At 46.9% G+C, this 8,763-nt stretch overlaps 2 pseudogenes; both read right to left on the bottom strand.

Annotated features, from left to right (window-relative positions):
- Positions 1–7,879: 7,879 nt before the first annotated feature.
- Positions 7,880–7,997, bottom strand: LOC134946118 (5S ribosomal RNA; annotated as a pseudogene).
- A 157-nt stretch (positions 7,998–8,154) lies between these two features.
- On the bottom strand, positions 8,155–8,272 carry LOC134947210 (5S ribosomal RNA; annotated as a pseudogene).
- Positions 8,273–8,763: the final 491 nt, after the last annotated feature.

The raw sequence follows: 8,763 nt of genomic DNA, 5'->3' as shown, positions 1-8,763 counted from the left end.
GCTGCGGGTGGGGGAGGGGCAGAGGAGTGGGGCTGCAGATAGGGGGGTCCGGAGGCACTGCAGGTGGGGGAGGGGCAGGGGTGCCACGGGTGTGGGAGGGGCAGGTGCGGGGATGTTGCGGATGGGTGAAGGGTTCCGGAGGTGCTGTGAGATGGCAAGGGGCGGGGGTGCCAGGGGTGGGGTAGGGGGTCTGGAGGCACCACGTGTGGGGGAGGGGCAGGTGCGGGTGGTGCGGCAGATGGGGAAGGGGGTCTGGAGGCGCTGCAGGTGGTGGAGGGGCTGGTGCGGGGGTGCAGTGGGTGGGGGGGACCGCGGATGGGGGACGGTGTCTGCAGATGCTGCGGGTGGAGGGGGGCAGGTGTGGGGGGAGACATATATGGGGGGTGGATGGTGGAGGGGGTCTGGAGGGGCTAGGGAGTGGGAGCCGAGGGTGGTTTAGGGGGTCTGGAGGCACAGCGTGTGGGGGAGGGGTGGGGTGCCGCATGTGGTGGAGGGGAAGGTGCGGAGGTGTGGTGCATTGCGGAGGGGCCTGGAGGAGCTGCAGGTACTGTACCTGCCAAAAAGGTAGTTGGGGGGTACGCAGTAACAGGGCCAGGACAGGGGTGACAGGGTCAGAACAGGGGTGACGGGGCCAGGACAGGGGTGATGGGGCAAGGACACAGGTGACAGGGCAATGACAGGGGTGATGGGGCCAGGACAGAGGTGACGGGGCCAGGACAGGGGCGACGGGGCCAGGACAGAAATTACAGGGACAGGATAGGGGTGACAGGGTCAGGGTAGGGGCTGCAGGACAAGGACAGGGGTGACAGGGCCAGGATAGGGGTGAAAGGGCCAGGATAAGGGTGACAGGGCAAGGCCAGGGGTGACAGGGCAAGGCCAGGGGTGACAGGGACATGACAGAACACAGGGCACGGGAAAGATTGGTATTAGGGACAAAACAGTGGTGACAGACAGATGTGTCTAACCGGAGTCACTGTTGCTGGCTGCTGCTGTTCCACTCCAACTTGTTGGGATCTGCTGCTGCTGGAGACTTGGCATGGTTGACTCTCTCAGGCTGGAGTCCTGCTTCCTCTGCCTGCCCGCATCCCTCCCCCCACTCCTCAGTCACACAGCGTGGACCTCGTGCGGCTTCCGCGCACTCTGGTAAGGGGAGACTGGGAGTGACTGGTTAGCCCCCAGGAGAAGCTGTGGCTGGAGGGAGGAGGGGGTCATAGCATGCACGTGGCGTGGACCTTGCAGCTGCCAGGCACTGTATTACGGGGAGACTGTGAGTGACTGGTTAGCCCCCAGGAGACGCTGCGGCTGGAGGGAGGAGGGGGTCGGAGCCTGCAAGCAGTGCGGACTTCTGCAGCGCTGCCCACAGCTAAAGTGTGAGAAGGAGCTTGACGCACCTCACTGCGGGTGGCAGCGCTGCAGCTAGCGGTGGGGTTGCCGGGGCTGGAGATAACAGAGGCGGTACGGAATCTGCACATCGGCAGGTGCCCCACAAAACTGCAGCTAAGAAGTGTGGAGTGTGCCAGAAAGTGACGCTCCTACGCGCCAGAGAGCCCCTGCTGAATATGCTGATGTGGGGGGTCAAGCACACAGTGAGCCGGTGCCCATCTGTCTGTACGGTATACCCCCTCACACACACCCATACCTGCCCACTGTCTCCCGTTTTTTGGGGTCTTTCCCGCTGTCCCACCTGCGGGCCGCAGTGTCCCGCGCTGGGGGGGGGGGCAGTTGGGAGGTTCCTGTACTCGCTGTTTTGCTTAGCAGAGCAGCGGTGAATAGACGCTGTGCGCATGCGCACAGCATCTATTCAGTGGAGGCAGGAGAAGAGGGGGCATGGTCACAGCTCACAGAGCGCCTGGCATGCCCCATCACTGACGCAAATGGGGCGTGGCTCGCGATCTCGGTCCACCCGTGAAGACATGCCCCCTTTCCATTGGCAACAACCCCTTTTTGCCGCGCGTGTGCCCCTCCTTCTACCTGAAGAAAGTTGGGAGGTATGCACCCCTGTCTGCCTGAAGAAAGTTGGGAGGTATGCACCACTGCCTGTGCTATGCCCATACCAACTGCTTCTGCTCCTAGTCTCCTATAGATTTGCCCAGATCTGTGACTCATTTGACTAACTCCGCCCAGCGTTAGCAAATGAGGCACAAAGTCACAGATCTGGGCTAATATATAGGATATATATGTTCTTATTTAGCCTTAACTGTATTCCTGATACTAGCAATATACCCAGATCTGTCGCATGCAGATCACTGGTGCAGTACCAGTACGAGTGAGCGTAGAGCATAGAATTGCTGATATATGTCGTTATGTAAATATAACATTAGACGATTGTTGCCATTGCAGTTAGAAGCGTCTTGTTTCCATGGTGATGGGGAGCACCTGTATGATGTAGCGGTTGTATGCGTCACTGTTCATGCGCCAGCCGGAGCGGGCGGGTGACCTGCGTCCTGGAAGAGGTGAGTCACTTGGTGTTTGTGGTTGATATAAGGTAAGATGTCTGTTTTATTATTTTGACATGATGAAAATGCCACAATAAAGGCAATGAAACATTGTCTAATCATCTGCCGCATTTTGTGTGTTATTAGTCACAAGGAGTGCCGTACTACCCAAGCTTGCTGTAATTTGATTGTATAGGCACCCGGTGCTATTGCATTACAGTAATGGGAAAGCCGGACCAATAGGGACGTATGTATGGAGTTATTGAAACTGGCCCCTCATTTAACTCATGTCAAGGCTCCCCTGCTAATGTATACCTGGATACTTTAAGTGACTGATAATGCCGTTTTATATGCAGGAATGAAAAGCTATACCTTATACACACTTCAAATACACTTTACCATGAAGCCGCTAAACTTAATACACACCCTACGTACATTGTACACTGTTTGCGTACAGAGTCCCATACAGTGTACGGACTTTGCGTACACACGCCGCGCTGACGGTACAAAGTACACGCAGCGCGTACACACCCAGATATACATTTTAAACCTTTTAATGCAATGCAATGCGATAGTAATACACTTTAAACCTTAGCAGGGAAAGGAAGACACGACACCAGTTTGTAGTTAAACCACTGGGTTCCGACACCACAGCGTATTATTGCTGAAAGGGGGTTACAATATAAACAATACAACACAACAGAATAATGGCTACAATCAATGGTACATACGTGAGTGGATTCTCCGCGCTACCCAGTCTGGTCCTCCATCATCTGATAGATAACATTGTGAGTCTTGTGTCTGACCAGGCCTGCTGCAGGCTCTCTTTATACAATTCATCCAAAACATAACACAATGGATACTGTAATCTTTTTGTCCACTGGACACAGAGATGGTCATTTACAGTACAGGAGAGGTCATAGGTCGGTTTGAATAGGTGGGCGATGTCTGTTCCAACTGCTCTTGTGGATGGTCTCCTCTGGATTCCCGCCGCATACATAATGTACAGTATATACAGTTTATATCTATATTCTGCTCCTGCACATAACTATCCGCAGGAACATGCGATCTTTCTCAAACCAACACCGGAATGTTACCCTTAAAATACCCTTCAGCTGGATACCAAAACCACCTTATAACCTTGTTCTGTCCCCTCCTATCCTGTAAAGGTGAATCCCTTTGTTCTATTACCATTTAAACTGCTGTTACTTTCTGATGTGGTGCAGGGAGACTATGTGTACATTGTGCACTATTTGGATTAAATATGTCATGTGTTTTGATAGCCTTCCATGCGTTCACAAACTCTACCGTAAATACTCATACCACGCGCTAATATGCAGGACCGCGGGAGCGACCATACGCAAATTGTGAATATGCGCACGCAGAGCAAGTACGCGCACGGAGGCCATCTGTGCGTAGTTTGTACGTGATGTGTGTACTGCAATATTTTTCGCCTTTGACAGTCCACCCTTTGGCAGTCACCAATAACTGCCACTATCTAATCAGTAAACAGAAAAATATCCATACAATATCTACAGATGATCTTGGAGAGTTGTAGGTGGGAAATGTATGACCTAGTGGGATAGTAAAAAGCATGTATGTATGAATCCATGTCTGGGGGGCATGTATCTTCGTGCCGTATATGTTCTAAATAAGCTACGAGGTATTGCGAAGTATACATTAAATCCTTCTTATCCCGCATTAAGGGTCTGTAAGTGGGCCAACAAACACTACCGAGCTCTATTCGGCTTCTTGTTCCAACAAATGAGGTGCACATTTGGTTGATGATACATGAAGGGGGAAACATATGTGAGTGCTAGTATATGTGGGTATCACCTGTCGACTATGTGTGCCATTAACTGAAGGTTGCAGAGATGAAGATAAGACATATAAATAAAATACATTCACATAAACATTTTGGGTAGGGCTGATGTCTTTTCCGGATGGATGTATCTGGGCAGAGGGGGAAACAAAAGAAAAACGGGTGAACGAAACAGGCCATGAAATTCATTTGCAATCCTTATCATATCACAGTCTTTATGGATGGGTCGTAAATTAAATCTGCTGCTGTAACAGTACCCTTGCTCCTTAGACTCATCAATTTTGTGCCGTGCTTGCGCCGCGTCAGAATTCGAACACACCTAAATATCAAACCAATAATTATGACGACTCCCAGGATACAAATGAGAAACTTCCCTACACTCATGATGACATTTTGAGCCCACTCTCCTAAACCTGAGAACCAATTGCGTGGGTTCAACCATGAGACCCAGCTGGTCAGTTCATTACTCACAGTCGCTAAGGTAAGGTTGTGCTTCCTCCTGAACTCCCACTTCAACTGCAAGATATCGTCCATCTTTTGATCGATGATCTCCGTGGGGTCGTCAGTGCTGTTCATAATATACGTACAGCACTTCACACCATATTGAGTTGCTAGAGTAACACAGTACCCACCCGTCACGGCTGTGACATAATTAAAGGACCATTCTGTGCTGTATCAGTTCCTTCTTGTAGGCTTGTAACTCCCTCCCCGTATACCTGAAGGGGTCGTCATACATCTCAGTGATATTATCTATCAAGTTCCCTAGCGCATGGATATACCTATAATTTATAATTCCTCTGGCAGTACGGGTGATGTCTAATGCGAGAAAGAATTGAATCCCGGTGGATTTGTGGATCAAATCAGAGGCTGCGTGCTCTGTCCTATCTATAAGGTGTCTCTTGATGATGTGTTCATAGTGAGTATAAGTATAAGGAGCCTGAGCACTGCGGTGAACGTCTTTCATCTTATCATGGGTTATGGTCATGACCTCTGGCAGTACTCTCCCAATATAACACAATCCCTCTGAGCTCAGGGCAAGCCACTTGTACGCCTTCCTCCCACATATGAAATAGGCATCATCTGGGAGAACATGGGGGACAAAATATAACATCACCATATTACAAACTTTCCAAGTGAAGAAACCAATCCCTAGTTCTCCCATCTGCTCAGTACAAGTATCAGGCTGGATGATATGAGCACAATACCCTGGTGATACTTTTCCAACCCACATGGTCTTGCTTCCACGAGTATACCTATACCGAAAATACCTCCGACTGTTGGCTATTTGGCGTACAAGTTCAGAGTCTATGGGTATCCTATCAGCTCTGTGTGAAAAGGTCATTGTCTGGTTATTCCACGTCACTTCCCATTTTCCCGGTTTTCGGTAATTGGAAATATTAAAACACAATAAGGACCTGTCTACATGATACTGGTGGAGCTTCAAACTAGGGGGCTTAGAAATATTGAATTTCTTGTCCACCGGTCTCCCACCCCGTAATTCGAGTACCTTATCTATTGCTAAAGGGTACGGTACTAATCCTGACTTGCTCTGACCTTGAGGTACCTGTGAGCACACCCAGCATTCTGTCTGGTTTAAGGCCTTACCCACTAGTGAGTGGTCTTCACTCAACGGATGACGGTCCATGTCGATATTAAGGTTGGACTGACATCTCTGGATGCACCCATCCTCAACTATATTCTCACAATTCCTACAAATACAATATTCATCAGACAATAACCCCTCACAATGCCTCCGAGCTCCCTGACTACCAGAGCGCTTACTGATGCCAGCCTTTACTAAAGTGATGCGCTGATCCTGAGATCCTACAAATTCATACTTGCCATCAGAACCCATTCCAGATCCCTGCTCGACCTCTCTGGGACCCTCACCAAAACAAACTGTCCTTGATCAAAACCAGAATTACTAATAGAACCCTAAACGCAGTATCTTGTGATCGATCCATTTCGTTTAGGGAAAGGAGGAAAATAAGAAGGGGAAAAAACAGGAAAATGCAGGGGGAGGTGAAAAAAAAAGAATAATACTACAACCGTTCTAGATCTGTGCTCGGATGCCCTTCAACAGTCCTGCCTCTCAACCTTCCCGGAACAGACACTCCAGTGATACAAGGTTCTCTACACTCTGCTCTTTGTCACGAGTTCTCTCCGGGTCAGCGACCTTTCTGTAGGGAACACAAATCTTGCATTTCAATGTGTTTAACTGTTGTGTATTATCAGTTGTGTGAAATAAACCATCTGTGGAAAGTGAAAAGAGAAAGGAAATAATAAAAAGAACATTTTTCAGATTTGCATTCACCATCAGGCTGTCATGCCATCATGCATATCGGTGTCTATATACAGTATCCCTTCACCCGTATTCCCATTCTCCACCCTTTGTGCATGACCAGGCACACTGATACTGGTGTCCCTATGCTGGTGAGATATACTGGATTTGGGCAGAACTCTGAAAGACCAAGTAGGCCTGTGGCATCTGAACTGTAACCCTGTCTGTGAACGTAAGAGATGAAGAGGAAACTTTGAAGACAAATCACATAGAGTTTAGTAACAGATAAGTTGGTAGAGGCAAAGAAGATTTTACAAAGTTTGACATTTGGATTGGGCACTTCGGGAATGATTCTCTACTCGGTCTGCTCCCCCCAAAAAAATCTATGTGTGTTATATCTCTACTGGGACTATCCCAGCCATCAATCCAGTGTCCTGTCCATTCTAAGTTCATAGGGAACCCGGTATCTTTGAGATAATTTTCTCTACCTGTGATGGACATGCATCTAGAACAGCGAAATGTAACATTAGTAAGTTGCATTTATTCTGTTCTTCCCATTAGCCGAATCTGTGTTTTCTATATGGCTTATGATTCCTTACTATATGTCCCTTGGTCCCGTCTATGTGTTTAATAATGTGGCTTGTGTTTTCTGTCTAGGGGATCTATATTGACTATGTGTCCTACTACTCCTACAATCTCTGGCAAAATACCCTTCCTTCCTACAAGTGTAACATATTATTGACCATTAGGGATCTGGGGTTTGGACTGATGGGTCTTTCCTGTATGTGGTTAGGAAATATTTTTTGTGAATCGCACTAGTCTGAACAATTTTACTGAAGTTATAAATTGACAATAGACATAAGATACCAATATACAAGCAGTTATTGAATAATTCCTGAACTGCAAATGATTGGCGGTGCTCCCAGGAATTTTGTAGGTTAGACTACAATTGAAAAAGGAAAGAGAAAGACAAAAAACCCTTGTTTGGGAGCACTCATTTGTTAACATAAATCTGTGTATGATTAGAAATGTGAGAATAAAGTAAAACTTAACCTTTATTGTTTCTTGAATAAAAAATCGATAATTTGAAAGTCGTGTCAAACGACTGTTGTTCTTTGTGTGTAATTCTTGTTTAACCTTTTTAACAAATAAGGTACAAGAAATTTGAAAAGGTGAAAATATCAGGGGGTTGATTGAGGATACCAGCTGATAGCTTAAATTTGAGTCTATCCAAAAATTCACTGTGTATGCCTTTCAGTGTGATGTGGTTTATTCAAAATGAGCTCAAGGTAAATGCAGAGAAAATGTGGAAGTGGTGAAGGTCTCCTTAGAGAAAAAGGGGGCCCACTGTACCTGGTATTCTCAGGAAGTTTCCCTTCCTAGTACTGACCGGGCCAATCCTGCTTAGCTTCCGAGATCGGACAAGATCGGCCGTATTCAGTGTGGTATGACCGTGGGCCATTGGATGGAGAGGAGGAAAGGGAGGGGCCACTTCTATTATCTGTACTTTACATAAATCGGAACCACAAAGGGCCTGAAACAGTAGTTCCAGATGAGAGAGTGTGTGGAAAATTTAGAAGGTATGAAGCAAGAAGGAATAATTCTTGGAAAAAAGGGGCCCACTGCACCTAGTATTCTCAGGAGGTTTCCCTTCCTAGTACTGACCAAGCTATACCTGCTTAGCTTCCAAGATCGGACAAGATTGGGCGTATTCAGGATAGTATGGCCGTGGGCCGTTTTTGTGGAAGAAAAGGAAAAGGAAAGAGGAGACCACTTCTACTTTCCGTACTTTACATAAATCAGGACAGTAAGTTGTCCGAAATGGTTTTTCCAGATAAGAAGAGTATATTAAGAGTATATGGGAAAGATATGAAAATGTGAAAAATAAACAAATATGAATGCAAATATATGAATGCATACAATGCTTTATTCTGATATTGATTATTAGTCATAGGTTAAATGCCAAGAGTGGTTTGGAATTTGCTAAGTGGTACTGTGACGTAATGTATTCACAGGAATTAATTGGGGTACAGTTGACCCTTTGCAAGAAGGTTCAAGGATTATAATTGTACACAGGAAATCCCAAATTAGTAAACCAAAATGGCAAGACAAAGATAAACTGCAAAGCAAAAATAAATGAAAATACTCTCACAGAAATCCAGTAGTAGCAGATCAGACAAAAATAAATGAATAGTGTATCAAAAAATACTTAATAGATAACACGA

This window comes from Pseudophryne corroboree, chromosome 7 (assembly GCF_028390025.1).
Source record: "Pseudophryne corroboree isolate aPseCor3 chromosome 7, aPseCor3.hap2, whole genome shotgun sequence".
Lineage (NCBI taxonomy): Eukaryota > Metazoa > Chordata > Amphibia > Anura > Myobatrachidae > Pseudophryne > Pseudophryne corroboree.
The sequence above is the reverse complement of the archived record's forward strand: the minus strand, read 5'-3'. Positions and strand labels throughout refer to the sequence as shown.